The sequence below is a fragment of the Piliocolobus tephrosceles genome, chromosome 6 (assembly GCF_002776525.5).
Source record: "Piliocolobus tephrosceles isolate RC106 chromosome 6, ASM277652v3, whole genome shotgun sequence".
Lineage (NCBI taxonomy): Eukaryota > Metazoa > Chordata > Mammalia > Primates > Cercopithecidae > Piliocolobus > Piliocolobus tephrosceles.
In genome coordinates this window covers 121,698,484-121,718,915 of record NC_045439.1, presented here as the reverse complement: position 1 = coordinate 121,718,915, position 20,432 = coordinate 121,698,484, and positions in this window count along the sequence as shown.

The window sequence follows — 20,432 nt, the reverse complement described above, 5'->3', positions numbered from 1 at the left end:
CTACTAGACCCATCTAGCAACCCATTTATTATCATAGCTTCCTTTCTTTTGGCTATTGTAGCTAATGCAGCAATAAACATTTGTGTACAAATTTCTGCGTGAACAATATGTGTTCAGTTCTTTTGAATATATACATAGAAGTGGAGTTTCTGAGTTATGTAATAATCTTATTTTTAATTTTTTAAGGAACCACCAGACTGTTTTCCACAGTGGTTGTACCCTTTTATACTCCTATCAGCAACATAGGAAAGTTCCTATTTCTCTGCATCCTTGCTGACACTTGTTATTTTAAAATGACTATCTTCGTTCTAATGGGTGTAAAGTAGTATGCCATGTGGTTTTGATTTACATTTCCTTTATGACTAATGATGTTGAGCATCATTTCATGTGTTTGCTGGTCATTCGAGTATCTTCTTTGGGGAAATGTTGATTCAACTCCTTTGCCATTCTTAAAATTGCATTGTTTTTGTTTTCATTGTTGAGTTGGAAGAGTTTGTTATATATTCTGCACACTAAGTCCTTATCAGATATGTGGTTTGTAAATATTTTCTCCCATTCTGCAGATTGTGTTTTCATTTTCTTGATATTGTCATTTCATGTGCAAATTTAAAGAAATTTATGAATTCAAATTTATCAATTTTATCTTTTGTTCTTGTGCTTTTGGTGTCAAATCTAAGAATCCATTGACAAATCAGAAATCTTGAAATTACTTCTGATTTCTTCTAATAATTTTATGGTTTTGGCCCTTATATTTAGAGTTGATTTATTTTAATTATTGTATGTGACATGAGGTAGGAGTCCACTAGACTGTTTTGCACGTGGCTATCCAAATTGTTCCAGCACCATTTGTTGAAGATATTATTCTTTCCCCACTGAATGTTCAAGACCCCCTTGACAATCCTTATCAAAAATCAAATGGTCATAAATGTTGAATTTATTTCTGGACTCTGAATCTATTCCATTGATCCATATGTCCATCCTTATGCCTTTGCCATGCTGTTTTAATTACTGTAGCTTGTAGTAAATTTTGAAATTGAGAAGTGTAAGTACTTCAACTTTGTTTTTCTATTTCAATATTAGTTTTGCTTTTTTGGATCCTATGGAATTACATATGAATTTTAGGATTGCCTTTCCATTTCAGCAAAGAAGACCACTTTAAATTTTGACAGAGATTGCACTGAATCTATAGATTGCTTTGGGAAGTATTGCCATTTAACAATATTAAGTATTCCTATCCGTGAACATGGGACATCTTTCCCTTTAATCAGCAATTATTTGTGGTTTCTAGTGTACAATTCTTTCACTTCCTTGGTTAAATTTAGTCCCATGTGTTTTATTCTTTGGGATGTTATTATAAATGAAATTGTTTTCTTAGTTTCTTTTTTTAATTGTTCATTGTGGGTTTGTGTATAGAAACACAACTGATTTTGTACCCTGAAATTTGTTGAATTTGCTTATTAACTCTACTAGTTTTTGTGTAGATTATTTGGGATTTTCTTTATATACAGTCATGTCATCTGCAAATAGAAATAGTTTTACTTCTTCCTTCATAATTAGATACCTTTTATTTCATTTTCTTACCTAATTGCTCTGTTTAGGAATTCCAGTGCAATATTGAATAGCAGTGATGGAAGTGAGAATCTGGTCGGATTTTCTATTTCTTTTTGAGTTTTTTTTTTTTGGCAGTTTCTGTGTTTCTAGTAATTTGTCCATTTCATATAGACTATCTAATTTGTTGGTGTGCAAACGTAGATAGTATTCTTGTATAGTCCTTTTAATTTCTCTAAGTTTGGTAGTAATGTCTCCACTTTTATTTCTAATCTTAGTAATATAAGTCTTCTCCAAACTTCACCATCTCCTATATTTTTCAGGGCCCTGGGGAGAAAAATTAAGGAGGGGTTGAAGAATAAAAGTCTTTTGTCTATATCTCTGATGTTAGATTCTGAATCTGTCAGAAGAGAGAGGTACCTCAGTGGCTACCATATGGTGATGGAAAAGTTTATTCAGATTACACACTCTCTTCGCTTTTATTCCTTATTTCCTGATGCTCTTTCTCAATCTGTAGAAGAATGTCATGCCTTGTCCATGAAAGGAAATACTCTTGGGTATTAGCCATTCACTGAACCACAGCTAGTCCCTTTTGGTAGTGGCCAAGGCCAATCCTTATAGGTAAATGAGAACAGCACAATGACATGACATTCCCACACTCATACATGACATTTGATTCTGATGTTGTGGCCTGATTTCCCTGATCTTGATCATTCTTTTAAGTTATGGCAAAATCAGAACCTATAGGCATGAAGAGCCAGAAGTTGGCCCCAGATTTCATTTGACCATGAGACTCAGCTATGTTGTAGAGAATAAATTCTGTTTTTTTTTTTTTTTTTTTTTTTTTTTGAGATGGCATCTCGCTCTGTCACCCAGGCTGGAGTGCATTGGTCCGATCTTGGCTCACTGCAGCCTCCACTTTCTGGGCTCAAGCGATTTCGTGCCTCAGCCTCCAGAGTAGCTGGGATTACAGGTGTGTACCACCATGCCTAACTAGTTTTTGTACTTTTAGTAGAGACAGAATTTCACCATGTTTCCCAGACTGGTCTTGAACTCCTGGCCTCAAGTGATCTACCCACTTTGGCCTCCTGAAGTACTGGTATTGCATGGGATTGCATCACACTTGTCCTGTAGAGAAGAAATTCTTGTCTCAGTTAAAAGTTATCTCTGCATTCCTATTAGAATAGGATGCTAGTCAGAATTTCTGGGATATGTACATAAAATAAAAAATAATTTGATATAAAAAAATCTGTCAGCAAAGAAGAACTTAGGTAATGTATTAGAGTGGAGAATGTGGTATTTCCATTTTGCCTCTGTGGTAGTAAGGATTGGGAAGAGGGCAGAGATGGGAAGAGAAAATTGTTTCTAGGACAGACATACATCTATTATTTTTCTGGAGTTTGAGTATCCACTAGAACACCCTTTAATTTTCCCTTATTGCCTATTCTTATCATTGCCCAGCCACCATCACAAACAAAAAAGGATGGAGAAGAACAAGGTCTGGATGTTGGGTTGGGGATAATTCAGTAAAACTCTGGAGTGGGTAAAGGTCTAGTGTGGATGAAAAGAGGCCTATGGAAGAAGGAGGAGTAGAAGTGGGTTTGAGTGAGAACAGTGTGCCCACCCCCCCCAAACCGGGAGCAAGTGTGACAGTACAGACTCAGCAAAGTAAATTGGCGTGGACTGCATTTCTGGGTGGGAGCAAGCTGAAAGACAGCAATGTTCTGGGCTGTGATGTCACATTCGATGTGACCTTGGGTCATTCTCAAGACCCCCTCACATCCCCCTAACCTGGGGGTTTTTATGTTCCCAGGGTCTTTGCCCACCAGGGCCACTGCCCTTTCCCAAAGCATCTTGTTTCCACAGAGTCTAAAGGTCACACCCTAATGTTCTGGAGTGATGGACTCTGTCTTAAATATCTTGTTTACAGCCTCATGCTGTGCATTTTTTTTTTTTGTTTTACCACGTCTGCATGGGATATGGCAAAGGGTTTGGTTTAGTGTAGGTAAAAAGAATGCTGCAGAATCATTCGCTAGAACCTTTAGCATATGATTGCAAAGTTGGTGGATCTTTCTCTTTTTCTCTCTATCTCAAAGTTCAGGGCAAGTATAATAATAAGTTATTGTGTTTGGAAACAAATTCATGCTTAAGCATTCTTATGTTATATCCCCTATCTGTTCTCCAGTTGTGGTATGACATCTACTTGTGGACACATTCTGCTTTCTGGTTTTTCTGTTTCTGATTAGAAACTCAAGAACAATACGAGAAACATACCTGAAAAAAGCAGAAGATCTGGATCATTCCAGCCAGCATTTCAAAGTCTGCCAATGGGAAATCAAGTCTTGTAGAAACCTACAGGGCTTCTCAGAGCATTTTACCGGTGGAACTGTGGCAGGGTGACTGATTGTGGAACCAATGACTACATTATTCTCTCTGTATTCTCTATGCTGAATCATTTGCCAGAACTTCCAATATATGATTGCAAAAGTAGACTTTTTTTTTTAACGTTATCTTGCCTCAGATTTCTAAGCCTGAAAGATTGAGGCTGTTACTGAAAGATGCTTAATTAACCAAGGCATTGAGCTCCAACCATGAGGCTTTGAGGAGTTTGATATCCAGCTCCTTTTGGCATCATATGCTAAGACTGGCTGTGAGGCTATGAGAATCTTAAATACCTGCACACTGTTCATAAGTGGTACTCTAAAACTCCTGAGGAAATAATGGAGACTGGAATTAGTGGGATTAGCTTGTGTCCTTTGGCTTAGCCTCTTTCTTTCCAGAAATTTCACTTTTGGTTCAGTCCTCACAGGGAAAAAAGTCTTGTCCAAAGATGGTGTCTACCCTGGGCTCCACTGTGTATCCCAGAGGAAAGTATCTTTACTGTGGAATGAACTTCCAGTTGACTCATGTTGGGAAAAGGTGAGCTGGGGCACAGGCATCTCATACCTAGCTTCAAATAATCTGAGGCTCTCATTTGGTAGCAGAATTAGTTGTTTTGAGCATGACTCTGGTGAAGGAGAAATCAAGGAAGAGGGAAAGAAAGGATATTAATATGAATCCCTATCTTCTTGTGTTACAAAGCATACAAAAGGGGGTTTATATATGTTATCTCATATTCTGTACATGCTGTATGGCAGTTAACCTTGATCACATTTTAAAATGAAAGACTCAGAGATATTAAGTGATGTGCTCCAGGTCACTTGGTCACATGGTTACAAAAAGTGTACGCGCACACACACACACACACACACACACACACACACACACACACATGTGTGGAAAGCTGCAAACTTTCCTCTCTATCAGTCTTAGCAGTGGGGAAGCTACTTCTAAGTTGGCAATTTCAACTCAGCAAAGCAAAGTACCCTCACAATTAGAGTTCTCGTGGGAATGGCTGTTCTGGTGAGCCCAAGTACTTTCTCTTCAGGGAGTTGTTGCAACAGTGGCTGGAAAACATCTTAGGGCAACTGGGAAGTTATCATGAGCATGCACATAAGATCTTTTAAGACCTCTTGCAACTGTGAGCATTTGTCTCTCAGCTGGAAGATATCTGATCTGGGATTCGATTTGCAAATTTCTGGGCCTTTTACCATCATGTATCAAAAGAGGATATTGACTACAATAGAGGTTTTAAAATGTTTTTAACTATAGAATCCTTTGTTCAAATGGATTATGTATGTGGTAAGGTAGCTTTTAGAAATCATATGTCTATATTTATCTATATTCCGTATACCTAAACCTAAACCTATATCTCTATCTTTACATAAGTATTTATACATAGATATACTTAAATATACATAATTATCTATATTCATTTTATATATAATTACAAACACACAACACATGGCACATGGGTATATGTGTGTGACATGTATATGCATGTTCATATATATGTGTATGTGTTTGTCTGTTTAGTTGTTGTATATTTTTGTTTGTTTTGATGGCTTCATTTCCTTTTCCAAGCATGATCTTGGTACATTTATCTCAGGAGTATTTTCAGCACTCGAACAGAAGGTGTGAAGTCAACTACTCTCTCTTTATTATGCAAGTGGCCAAGATAATTAAGATATTCTGCTTGAGATTTTGAAATTACCTGGCACATATTTCATGCAAACTTGAAGATAACTGGAGGGAATAAGAGAACATGAAGTGTCATAATAGATATGATAAAGAACCAAATAGACCTTCCAAAAATAAAAAGTGAAATAAAATTTAACACTAAATGAATAGGTTTTCTTGCAGATTGAAGACCAGCAGAAAAGAGAATTATCAACTGAAAGAACAATCAGAATAAATTATTAGAGTACAACACACAGGAAACAAAACTAGTCCAGTAACTAGAAACTACTAAAGGAAAATGAACACTTTTTATATAGGATGATAATCACAATTCCTATTGGCATTCAAAAAAACAATATAGAATTAAAATGCAAAAATGTTGGGAGACAATAAATGAGGTTAAAAGTTCTAAGTTTCTTGTATTTTCAGGGAGGAGGGTAAACTATGGATGAAATTTAGTTTTGATAGGTTTAACAAAATATGCTGTAATTTTGCCTTTTATTTTTAGTTTACATGTAATTAATTGTACATATTTATGGGATACAGAGTGATATTTCAAATACATGTACACAATGTTTAATGATAAAATCAGGGTAACCAGCATATCTGTCACCTGAAACATTTATTATTTTTTTGTGTTGTGAACCTTCAACATCCTCTTTTCTAGTTCTTTGAAAATATACTATAAATTATTGTTGCCTATATTCACTCTACAGGGCTATAGAGCAGTAGAACTCATTCCTCTTATCTAATGGTAACTTGTGTCCATTAGCCAACCTCTCCTTCCCTTCCTCCATCCCTTTCCCAGCTTCTAATAATTCTACTCTCTACTTCCACAATTCTACTCTCTACTTCTATGACCTCACTTTTTTTTTTTTTTTTTGAGATGGAGTCTCACTCTGTTGCGCAGGTTGGAGTGCGATGGTGTGATCTCGGCTCACTGCAACCTCTACCTCCCTGCAACCTCCGCCTTCCAGGTTCAAGCGATTCTCCTGCCTCAGCCTCCTGAATAGCTGAGATTACAGGCGCCCACCATAGCACCCGGCTAATTTTTGTATTTTTAGTAGAGACAGGGTTTCGACATGTTGGCCAGGCTGGTTTTGAACTCCTGACCTCAGGTGATCTGCCCGCCTTGGCCTCCCAAAGTGCTGGGATTACAGGCGTAAGCCACCGTGCCCGGCCTATGACCTGTTTTTTTTTTTAGCTTCTATATATGAGTTAGAAAGTGATATTTATGTTTCTGTGCCTGAATTATTTCACTTAGAATAATGACCTCCAGTTCCATCCATGTTGCTGCAAATGACAGGATTTTCTTCTTTTCATGGCTGAATAGTACTCCATTCTATCTATATACTACATTTTCTTTAGCCATTCATCTGTTGATAGTCACTTAAATGATTTCATATTTTGGCTATTGTGAATAGTGCTGTGATAGTTTTCTTTTCCAAGGTGGTAGATTGAAGTCATTGTTACCATGCCTCTCCTATTTGGAAAGACAAAATAGTGTGTAGAGATTCACACTGTGAACTTTTTTTCCAGGAAGCAACACAGGAGCTTAAGAGGAAAATTGAAAGAAACCACAGACCCTTTGAAAGAAGTAGCAAACTGCAGCTTACACTATGAGCCAGGCAGAAAACTCTGAGTCCTCAGACTGTGAAAGGAAGAGAAACTGCCTCTGGGATATGCACTCCCACTGGGGAACCTGGCAATCCAGGCCATGGGGAAGACCTTAATCAGTGCTGGAGCTGACTTAATGAGCTGAGGGGAGTATAGGAGAAGGAGCAGCTTCATGATGTGTTTTGCTTGTACTCCCAGACTCTACTGGGGACAGAGGGAAGCCATTCCTGATCCTACCTCACAGAGGACCATGCAGAAGTCTGCCAGTTAGCTCAGCTGGTGGTCACGGGCTGAGAGAAGTGAGAAGCTCCCAACTGAGATTCACATTATAATCTCTAGCAGGGATGAACCTTCTTGACCAGAACTGAGGGGCAAGTGGGAAGTGTGCTGTGCCCACAGGTGTAGGAGCTGGGTGCCCCTGATTTGCTAGCAGACCAGGAGGGGCATGGCCTGAGCAGTTTTGTCTTGGCAGCCAGAGAAGGCTTATGGCCTGGATAGTTTTGAGCCCTGAGCGCAGCCTGCTTGCAACCTAGCTAGCCACTGCTAGTGGAACACTGTGGGTCTGGGACCTGTCTTGCCAAGTGCATAGGAGCTGAGTGGGGCTTACTGCCACCTGTACTCCCCACTTCCTGTGTGGGCTCTTCTGTGTAGCAGGGGCAACTGCACTCCTCCCTAGAACATTACCCCAGCATCCAGAGAACTGCCCTCTGATCCCCACGGGGGCCACTGATTGCACCTGCATGTGGATAGCCAGAGAGTGAACTTGCCTGACTCAGCACCGACCCGGTTTGCCTTTTTACCCACCCTGGTAGCTTAACACAAAGGACAGAAACTTCTGGGAGCTTTGTGGACCTGCCCATTGCTTGATACATCAGAGTACCTCCTCTGGTCACATAAGTCAAGCACAAATTCCACCACTACTACTGCAGTCAGTGCTCTTTTGCACCAACTGCTCCTCCTGGCTATAGGCCAATCAACATAGTCCATTACAACATCTGTAGGCAGAATAACACAACACCGGGAAGGAGAAAACTTTTGCATGACTACAGCTACCACCATTGCCTGCATCACTCTGGCTAACCAGGAGGTCTTGAGTCTGTTCATGTGACCAGATCATTACTACTACAACTGAAATTAGAGAAAGCCAACACACTAAGGCTATTTGTAACCAAAGAATCTCACAGAGTTTACATTACTCCTCTGCCAGCCCCATCAGACTTGGTGCTGGTACCCACTGCTGGGAGACTTGAGGATAAGTCACATCAATGAATCCTTTGCAGACATTCCCTAGCACCAGCCTGGAATGTAGCAGCCCCATTGGGTGGCCAGATCCAGAGCAGCAGCAGCAATCATAGTAGTCTGGCATTCAGGAACTTCTACTTCTAGGGCAAGCAGGAGTGCACCACATCAAGGGAGCATCCTGTGGGGCAAAGGAATTCAGACTGCAGGCCTTGAGTCTCAGAACTCTACACGTGTGGGAAGTTTCTTTAAGCAGAGGCACAGGTGCAGTGCTGGGCTCAGTGGGGAAAGTCTGTGGCTCTACCACAGCAGTCAGGCAGCCCTGGTGCTTGCGAAGGGTCTTGTAGAAGAGAACTTCTCCCCTTCATGCACCACTGCTGACACAGCTGGGGTTTCTCACAAAGGAACTCGGCATGGGTGCACCTGTGGATAGCCTTTCTGGAACACTTCAGGTGACTGCATTCCCATGGGACAAGGGCCCTCCAGGCTCAGGCTTGTATGAGAGGTGGAGTCACAATTCATCTCTACATTCTTGCAGCTGAAAAGATGTGTCTGTCTGAAGGTCTAACATCCAGTATCTGTAAGGAACTTAAATAAATTTACAAAACAAAAACAAAAACAAAAACACACAACCCCTAAAACACCCCATTACAAAGTAGGCAAAGATATAAACAGACACTTCTCAAAGAAGGACATACATGCTGCCAACAGTCACATGAATAAAAGCTCAGCATCACTGATCATCAGAGAAATGCAAATCAAAACCACAATGAGATACCACTTCACACTAGTCAGAATGGCTATTACTAAAAGTCAAAAATAACAGATGCTAGTGAGGTTGTGGAGAAAAAGGAATGCCTTCACACTTTTGGTGGAGTGTAAATTAGTTGAACCATTGTGGAAGACAGTATGGCAACTTCTCAAAGACCTAAAGTCAGAACTACCACTTCATCCATTACTAGGTATATACCCAAAGGAATATAAATTGTTCCATTATAAAGACACAGGCATGTTTATGCTTATTGCAGCACTATTTACAATAGAAAAGACAGGATCAGCCCAAATGCCTGTCAGTGATAGATTGGATAAAGAAAGTGTGGTATATATACACCATGGAATGGTACACAGTCACAGAAACAATGAGATCATGTCCTTTACAGGGACATGGATGGAGCTGGAGGCCATTATCCTTAGCAAACTAATGCAGGAACAGAAAACCAAATACTGCTTGTTCTCACTTATGAGTGCGAGCTAAATGATGAGAACACACAGACACACAGAGGGGAACAACATGCACTGGGGCCTTTCAGAGGGTAGAGGGTGGGAGGAGGGAGAGAAGCTAGAAAAATAACTGGTGGATACTAGGCTTAATACCTTGGTGATGAAATAATCTTTACAACCAACCCCCCTGACACATGTTTACCTATGTAACAAATTTGCACATCCTGTACATCTACCCCTTAACTTAAAAGTGAAAAAAAAGAAGAGGTACCTGTCCGATCTGAATAGCTAGAACACTGGGTCAGGAATGTGACTGGGAGACAGATTGCTTTCCTGCTGTCCTGTCAGGGGATCTGAGGTGGGTCCCTCCCTTCCACCTGAAAAGACCTCAGTGAGTTTCACTGAGCACTCCCCTAGCCACCTCTGTGAAGGCTGGTACTTTTGCCCACCATTGGTTATTGCATTTACCGACCAGCTTCAGCCACAGCCATTTTTTGCCTGTGGCCACCTCCTACTGGCCTGAAGCCTGAACTGTTCAACCTAGTGAATAAAATGCTGGATAACTAAATAAATAAGTAAATGAGTGAACACCACTGGGGAATGAGATAAGCTTCAAGAGATCTCTGCCATTCCAACTTCAGAGGAGACAGTAAACTTGCTCACACACCAAGCACACTGCTACTGTAACCAGCATCTGAGGAAGCCATCATACAAAGAGTCTCTATAACCAAGGAGCTCATACAGAATCTTCACCCCTGAAAGCACCCAGAGCCAAATTAGGTTACAATAACTTATAAACATTAAAGTCACATCCTCAAGGGGAAAAAAAGAAACAAACAACATCAAAAAACACAGTCAAATAAAAAGTGAGCCAGAAATAAATTCAAAAATAATTAGAAGAAATAGTCTACCCAAAAGAGAAGAAAACAGAAAAATAATTCTGACAATGTGACAAAACAGGGCTCTATAACAACTTCAAAAGATCACAGCAACTCTCCAGCAATGGATCCAAACCAAGATGAAATCTTTGAAATACCACTAGCCTGGCCAACATGGTGAGATTCCATCTCTACTAAAAATACAAGAAAAAAAAAAAAAAAAAAGAAAGAAAGACAGAAAGAAAAATTAGCTGGGTATGGTGGCGTGCACCTCTAGTCCCAGCTACTTAGGAGGCTGAGGCAGGAGGACTGCTTGAACCTGGGAGGCAGGGGTTGCAGTGAACTGAGATCACACCACTGCACTCCAGCCTGGGTGACAGAGTGAGACTCCATCTCAAAAAAAAAAAAAAAAAAATTCTTTGAAATACTAAAGAATTCAAAAGGTTATTAAGTTACTCAGGGAGATACAAGAGAAAGGTGAAAACCAACATAAAGAAATGAAAATAACAATTTAGAATATGAGTGAAAAATTTTCTAAAGAGGTAGATATTTTAAGGAAAAACCAGTAGGAACTTCTGGAAATGAAAAATATATTTAGAGAATTACGAAATGCGGTGGAATGTTTTAATAATAGACTAAACCAGGGAGAAGAAAAATTTAAAAGTCAAGGCTTTTAAATTAACCTAATCAGACAAAAATAAATAAAAAAATTTCAAAGAAATGAACAAAATCTACAATAAATATGGGATTATGTAAAATGGCAAAACCTAAGAATTACTGGTGTTCCTGAGGGAGAAGAAAATGCAAAAAGTTCGGGAAACTTATTCGAAGAAATAATTGAGGAAAACCTCCATGGCCTTGCTAGAGATTTAGTCATCCAAATCCAAGAAATCCAAAGAACTTCTGGGAGATTTATTGCAAAAAGGACATTACAAAGGCATATAGTCATCAGGCTATCTAAATTTAATGGGAAGGAAATATTTTTAAGAGCAGTGAGACAAAGGCATCAGGTAACCTATACAGGAAAACCCATCAGACTTTTCAGCAGAAACCTTACAAACTAGAAGGGACTGGGTCCTATCTTTAGCCTCCTTAAACAGAATAACTGTCAGCCAAGAGTTTTGTATCCAGCAAAATTATGTTTTATAAATAAAGGAAAAATACAATATTTTTTAGACAACCAAATGCTAAGGGAATTTGTTACTACCAGGCCAGCCCTAAAAGCAATGCTAAAAGGAATTCTAAATCTTGAAACAAAAGGTTGATATGCATCAGAACAGAACCTTTTGAAAGTATAAAATTCACAGGGCCTATAAAACAATAACACCTGTTCATGCTGATGATAGTTTCTTTTGCCGTGAAGAAGCTCTTTAGTTTAATTAGATCAAAGTTGTCAATTTTAGCTTTTGTTGCCATTGCTTTTGGTGTTGTAGTCATGAAGTTTTTGCCCATGCCTATGTCCTAAATGGTATTGCCTAGGTTTTCTTCTAGGGATTTTATGGTTTTAGGTCTTATGTTTAAGTCTTTAATCCATCTTGAGTTAATTTTTATATAAAGTGTAAGGAAGGGGTCCAGTTTCAGTTTTCTGCATATGGCTAGCCAGTTTTCCCAATATCATTTATTAAATATCATTAGAGTGAACAGGCAACCTACAGAATGGGAGAAAATTTTTGCTATCTATCCATCTGACAAAGGGCTAATATCCAGAATCTATAAGGAACTTCAACAAATTTACAAGAAAAAAACAACCCCATCAAAAAGTGGGCAAAGGATATGAACAGACACTTCTCAAAAGAAGACATTTAAGTGGCCAATAAACATATGAAAAAAACACTCATCATCCCCGGTCATTAGGAAAATGCAAATCAAAGGCACAATGAGATGCCATTTCATGCCAGTTAGAATGGTGATCATCAAAAAGTCAGGAAACAACAGATGCTGGAGAGGATGTGGAGAAAGAGGAATGCTTTTACACTGTTGGTGGGAGTGTAAATTAGTTCAACCATTGCAGAAGACAGTGTGGCGATTCCTCAAGGATCTAGAACCAGAAATACCATTTGACCCAGCAATCCCATTACTGGATATATACCCAAAGGATTATAAATCATTGTACTGTAAAGACACATGCACATGTATGTTTATTGCAGCACTATTCACAATAGCAAAGACTTGGAATCAATCCAAATGCCCATCAGTGATAGATGGGATAAAGAAAATGTGGCACATATACACCATGGAATACCATGCAGCCATAAAAAGGATGAATTCATGTCCTTTGCAAGAACATGGATGAAGCTGGAAACCATCATTTTTAGCAAACTAACACAGGAACACAAAACCAAATACCACATGTTCTCACACATAAGTGGGAGTTGAACAATGACAATACATGGACACAGGGAGGGGAACATCACACACCATGGCCTGTCAGTGGGTGGGGATGTAGGGGAGGGTTAGCATTAGGACAAATACCTAATGTAGATGACGGGTTGATGGGTGCAGCAAACCACCATGGCACATGTATACCTATGTAACAAATCTGCATGTTCTGGATGTGTATCTCAGAACTTAAAGTAAAAAACAAAAAACAGTAACACCATGAAGAAAACAAAGTAACAAGGTAACAATCAATATGATGATGAGGACAGTACTTCACATCTCAATACTAACACTGAATGTAAAGGGTATAAATGCTCTACTTAAAAGATACAGATTGGCATAATGGATAAAAAAATTACAAAGCAAATATCTTCTGTCTTCTAGAGATACATCTAACACATAAGGATTCTTCTAGACTCAAAGCAAATGGGTGGAAAAAGATATTCCATGCAAATGAAAATCAAAACTGAGCAGGAGTAGGCCGGGCATGGTGGCTCACGCCTGTAATCTCAGCACTTTGGGAGGCCGAGATGGGCGGATCATGAGGTCAGGAGATCGAGACCATCCTGGCTAACATGGTGAAACTCCATCTCTACTAAAAATACAAAAAATTAGCTGGGCGTGGTGGTGGGTGCCTGTAGTCCCAGCTACTTGGGAGGCTGAGGCAGGAGAATGACGTGAACCCGGGAGGTGGAGCTTGCAGTGAGCCGAGATCACACCACTGTACTTCATCCAGCCTAGGTGACAGAGCGAGACTCCATCTCAAGCAAAACAAAACAAAACAAAACAAAACAAAACAAACAAACAAAAAAAAACTGAGCAGGAGTAACCTTTCTTATATCAAATAAAAGAGTTTTAAACAACAGTAAAAAAAAAAAAAAAGACAAAGAACGTTATATAATGATAAAAGGATCAATCCAACAAGAAGATATTACAATCTTAAATATATATGCACCTAACTCTAGAGCTCCCACATTCATAAAACAATTGCTACTACACCCAAGAAAAGATGTAAGAGCAACACAATAATAGTGGAGGACTTCAACACTCTGCTGATAGCACTAGACAGAACGCCAAGACAGAAAGTCAACCAAAAAACACTGGACTTAAGTTGCACTCTAGAACAAATGGACCTAACAGATATTTACAGAACGTTTTCCCCAGGAGCTACAGAATATACATTCTTCTCATCAGCACATGGAACATCCTCCAAGATAGACCATATGATAGGCCACAAAATATGCCTCAACAAATTAATAACCATCAAAATCATATCACGTATCTTCTCAGAGCACATTGGAATAAAAACTAGAAATCAATTCCAAAAAGGAACCCTCAAAACTATACAAATGCATGGAGATTAAACAATCTGCTCCTGAATAATTTTGGGGTTAACAATAAATTCAAAATGGAAATTAAAAAATTATTTGAAATGCATGATAATGTGACAGAACTCATCAAAATCTGTGGGATACAGCAAAAGCAGTGCTAAGAAGAAAGTTATAGCACTAAACGCTTTTATCAAAAAGTGTGAAAGATAGCAAACTGACAACATAATGTTACACTTCAAGGAACTAGAGAAACAAGAAAAAATCAAACCCAAAGGTAGCAGAAGAAAATAAATAGCAAAGATCAGAGCAGAACCAAATGAAACTGAAACCAAAAATTCATACAAAAGGTCAATGAAACAAAAGTTGGTTCTCTGCAAAGATAAACAAAACTGATAGATCATTAGCTAGACTAACCAAGAAAAGAAGAGTGAAGATTCAAATAAGCTCAATTTGAAATGAAAATGGAGACATTACAACCAACACCGCAGAAATAGAAAAGATCATTTGAGATTGCTATGAACACCTCTATGTATACGTCTAGAGGAAATAGATAAATATCTGGAAACATACAATCCTCCTAGCTTGAATCAGGAAGAAACAGAAATTCTGAACAGACCAATGACAAGTGGTGAAATTGAATGAGTAATAAAAAAATTGCCAACAACAACAACAACAACAAAAAACTCAGAGCCAGATGGATTCACAGCTGAATTCTACCAGCCATTTAAAGAAAAATTGGTACCAGTCCTACCGAAATTATTCCAAAAGATTGATAAGAGGGAATCACCTCAAATTATTCTGTGAAGCTGGTATCACCCTGATACCAAAGCCAGGAAAGGACATAACAACAAAAAAGAAAACTACAGACCAATATCCCTGATTAACATAGATGTAAAAATTCTCAACAAAATATTAGCAAACTAAATCCAACAGAAAATAAAAAAGATAATTCATTATGATCAAGTGACTTTCATCCCAGGGATGTAGGAATGGTTCAACATACTCAAGTCAATAAATGTGATTCATCACATAAACATAATCAAATACAAAAACTACACGATCATTTCAATCAACACAGATAAAGAGTTTGATAAAACACAGCATTGCTTTATGATAAAACTCTCAACAATCTAGGCATAAAAGGAACACACTTCAAAATAATAAAAGCCATATATGGCATACCCACAGCCATCTTCATATTGAATTGGAAAAATTTGAAAGCATTCCCCCTAAGAACTGGAAGAAGACAAGGATGCCCACTTTCACCACTTCTATTCAACATAGTACTGGAAGTCCCAGCCAGAGCAATGTGGCAAAAGAAAGAAATAAAAGGATATCCAAATTGGAAAAGAGGAAGTCAAACTATCTGTGTTTGCCAATGGTATTACTGTATGCCTAGAAAACCCCAAAAATTCCTACAAAAGACTCCTAGGTTTGGTAAATGAATTCAAAAAGTCTCAGGTTGCAAAATCAATGCACACAAATGAGTAGCACTGCTATACACCGACAATGACAAAGTTGAGAATCAAATGAAGAACTTAATTCCTTTTATGATGCCTGCAAGAAAAAAAAAAACCACGACTATCTAGGAATATATCTAACCAAGGATGTGAAATATCTCCATGAGGAGAAGTATAGAACACTGCTGAAGGAAATCATAGATGACACAAGCAAATGGAAATACATCTTATGCTCATGAATTGGAAGAATCGATATCATTAAAATGACCATACTGCCCAAGGCAATCTACAGATACGATGCAATTCCTATCAAAATACCAATATTGTTTTTCATAAAATTAGCAAAAAAATTAAAATTCATATGAAACCAAAAAAGAGCCTGAATAGCCGAAACAATCCTAAGCAAAGAGAACAAGTCTGGAAGCATCATATTACCTGATTTCATGTTATACTACAAGGATATAGTAACCAAAACAGCAGCGTACTGGTATAAAAGTAGGTACGTAGAGCAATGGGACCACATACAGAATCCAGAAATAAAGCCAAATACTTACAATCAACTTATCTTCGAGAAACCACACAAAAACATGAATTGGGAAAAGGACACCCTATTCAATAAATGGTGCTGGGAAAACTGGCTAACCACATGTAGAAAAATGAGACTGGATCCCTATCTCTGACCATATACAAAAATCAACTGAACATGGGATACAGACTTAAACCTAATACTTGAAATCATAAAAATTCTAGAAGAAAACCTAGGAAAAACTCTTCAGGACATTGGCCTAGGCAAATAATTTATGACTAAGACCCCAAAAACAAATGTAACAAAAACAAATATAAAGAAATGGAATCTAATTAAAGTAAAAAGCCTCCACACAGCAAAAGAAATAATCATTACAGTGAACAGGATGGGAGAAAATGTTTGCAAACTATGCATCTGACAAAGGACTAATATCCAGAATCTACAAGGAATTCAAACAAACCAGCAAGAAAAAAACAAATAATCCTACCAAAAAGTGGGCAAATGACATGAACAGACATTTCTCTAAAGAAGATATACGAATGACCAATAAACATATGAAAAAATTCTCAACATCACTAACCATGAAGGAAATGCAAGTTAAAACCACAACTTGATACCACCTTACCCCAGCTTGAATTGCCATTATTAAAATGTCAAAATATAACATATGTTGGCATGGATGTGATGAAAGGGGAATGCTTATACACTGCTGGTGGCAAGGTAAATGAGTACACTCTATGGAAAACAGTGTGAAGATTCCTCAAAGAACTAAAAGCAGTTCTACCATTTGACTTAGCAATCCCACTACTGGGCATCTACCCAAAGGAAAAGAAGTCATTATATAAAAAAGACACATGCACACATATGATTATTGCAGCACTATTCACAATTGCAGAAACATAGAACCAACCTAAGTGCCCATCGGACCATGAGTGGATAAATAAAATGTGGTGTATATACACTATGAAATACCACTCATCCATAAAAGGAATGAAATAATGTCTTTTGCAGCAACTTGGATGGAATTGGAGGCCATTTTTCCAAGTGAAGTAACTTACGAATGGAAAGCCAAATACCATCTATTTTCACTTACAAGTGAGAGTTTAACTATGGGTACACAAAGGCATAAAGAGTGGTACAATGGACAGAGGAAGGGAAGGGAGGATGGCAGGTGAGTGACAGATTAAAAAACTATATATTGGGTACAAAGTACATTACTTGAGATTGCTTGAGTGACCGGTACACTAAAATCTGACTTCATTGCTATACAATTCATCCATGTAACCAAAAACCACTTGTACCCTTAAAGCTACTGAAATTTAAAAATAAAGGAAGGAAAGAAGGAGAAAGCAAGAAAGCAAGCAAGAAAGCAAGAAAGCAAGAAAAGCAAGAAAGCAAGCAAGCAAGAAAGAAAATAGTGCTGTGATGAACTTGAGCGTACAGGTATCCCTATGATATACTGATTTCCTTTCCTTTGGATACATACCCAGTAGTGGGATTGCTAGATCTTATAGTAGTTCTATTTTTAGTTTTATTTAGAAACTCCATACTGTTTTGCCTAATGGTTGTACTAATTTACATTCCCACTAACAGTGTGTAAAAGTGTCCTTTTCCCTTGTCTTTGCCAGCATTTATTTTTTGTCTTTTTGATAATAGCCATTCCAAGTGAGGTGAGATGACGTCTCATCGTGGTTTTGATTTGCGTTTCCCTGATGGCTAGTGATGCTGAGCATTTTAAAATACATTTATTGGCCACTTGTATGTCTTTTATAGTGGAAAACATCTATTCAGATACCTTGCACATTTAAAATATCAAATTACTAGTTTTTTTTGCTATTGAGTTCCCTGTATATACTGGACATTTGTTTCTTATTGGATGCATAGTTTGCAAATATTTTCTTCCATTCTGTAGGTTGCTTTTTCTCTCTTGATTGTTTTCTTTGCTGTGTAAAAGCTTTGTAGTTTGATATAGTCCCATTGTCTATTTTTTTATTGCTCATGCTTTTGAAGTCCTACCCATAAAGTCTTTGACTAGACCAACGCCCTGAAGAGATTTTGCTATGTATCGTTCTCGTAGTTTTGTAGTTTTTGGTCTCTCATTTAAGTCTTTAATCCACTTTCCTTTAATTTTTGTGTATGGTGAGAGATAGGGGTCTAGTTTCATTCTTCTGCATATGGATATCCAGATTTCCCAGCATCATTTGTTGAAGAGGATGTCCTTTTCTCAATATATGTTCTTGGTGCCTTTGCTGAAAATCAGTTGGCTCTAAATTCATATATTTAATTTGGGGTTCTCTATTCTGTTCCACTGGCCTGTGCATCTGGTTTGTTTATTGATACATAATAATTATATATATTTATGGAGTACATGTAATATTTTGATCCATGCATACAATATATAATGATCAAATTAGGATAATTGATCACTATAATCACCTCAAACATTTATCACTTCTTTGTTTTGACAACATTCCCCATCTTTCCTTCTAGTTATTTTGAAATATAAAATAAATTATTGATAACTATAGTCACTCTATTGTGCTCACACAGTAGAAATTATTCCTAATATTTTACTGTATTTCTATGGGATTAACCAACCTCTCTTTATCGCAGCCTCTGGTAATCACCATTTTACTCTCTGCCTTCATGAGATCAAAGTTTTTAGCTCCCACATATAAGTGGGAACATGCAACATTTGTCTTTCTGTGCCTGGCTTATTTCACTTAACATAATGTCTTCTAGGCTCATCCATGCTGCTGCAAATGATAGGATTTTACTCTTGTTTGTGGATGAAATAATATCCCATTGTGTATATATACAACAGTTTATCCATCCATCCATTGGTGAACACTTCGGTTGATTTTTCTTTTAAAGAAGAAATAACACAAATGCTTCTCAAACTATTCCAAAACATTGAAGAAGACTAAATTCTTTCTAATTTATTCTATGAGGCTAGCTTATCCTGATACAAAAATGAGGCAAGGTCACAAGTGAAAAAGAAAACTATAGGTCAATAACTGATGAACATAAATACAAGACTCCTCACAAATACTGGAAAATTGAATCTAACATCACATCAAAAAGATAATGCACCATGATCAAGTGGGATTTATCCCTGTAATGCAAAGATAGTCCAACATGCACAAAGAAATAAATGTGATATATCACATCAACAGAATGGGGGACAAAAACCATATGATAATCTCAACAGATACAGAAAAGGCATTGATAAAATTCACATTCCTTTCTGATAAAAACCGTCAACAAATTAGGCATAGAAGAAACATAGCTTAACACAATAAAGGCTGTATACGACAAACACATAGCTGATATCATACTGAAGATATTCTCTAAGAACTGTAACAAGATAAAGATATCACTTTCAAAACTCTTATTTAAGATAGTACTGTAAATCCTAGCCAGAGCAATCAGGAAAGAGAAGAAAATAAGAGACATCCAAGTTGGAAAAGAGAAAGACAAATTGTCCCTCTTTGCAGATGACATGATCGAATATATTAAAGAACCTAAAGACTCCACCAAAAACCTGCTAGAATGGAGAAACAAATTCAGTAAAGTTGCAGGCTATGAAATCAACATAGAAAAATCACTAGTGTTTCTATACACCAATAACAAAATAGCTGAAAAAGGAATCAAGAAAGCAACCCATTTATAATAGTTATCCAAAAAACAAACAAACAAAACAGCAACAACAACAACAACAACAAACAACTTGGTATAAATTTAAGCAAGGAGATGAAGGATCTTTACAATGAAAACAACACAACACTGGTGATGAGTTTCTTGTAGGCAGTATAGAATAAGATCTCTCTCTCTCTCCCTCTCGTTTTTTTTTTTTTTTTCCTTTTGAGACAGAGTCTTACTCTGTCACCCAGGCTGAAGTGCAGTGGTGTAATGTTGGATCACTGCAACCTCCGCCTCCTGAGTTCAAGGGATTCTCATACCTCAGCCACCCGAATAGCTGGGATTACAGCTGCGTACCACCATGCCTGGCTAATTTTCGTATTTTTAATAGAGACAGGGTTTTGCCATGTTGGCCAGGCTGGTGTCGAACTCCTGACCTCATGTGATCCGCCTGCCACGGCCTCTCAAAGTGCTGGGATTACGGTGTGAGCCATTGTGCCCAGCCTAGATCTCTTTTTAAAATCTGTTCAGC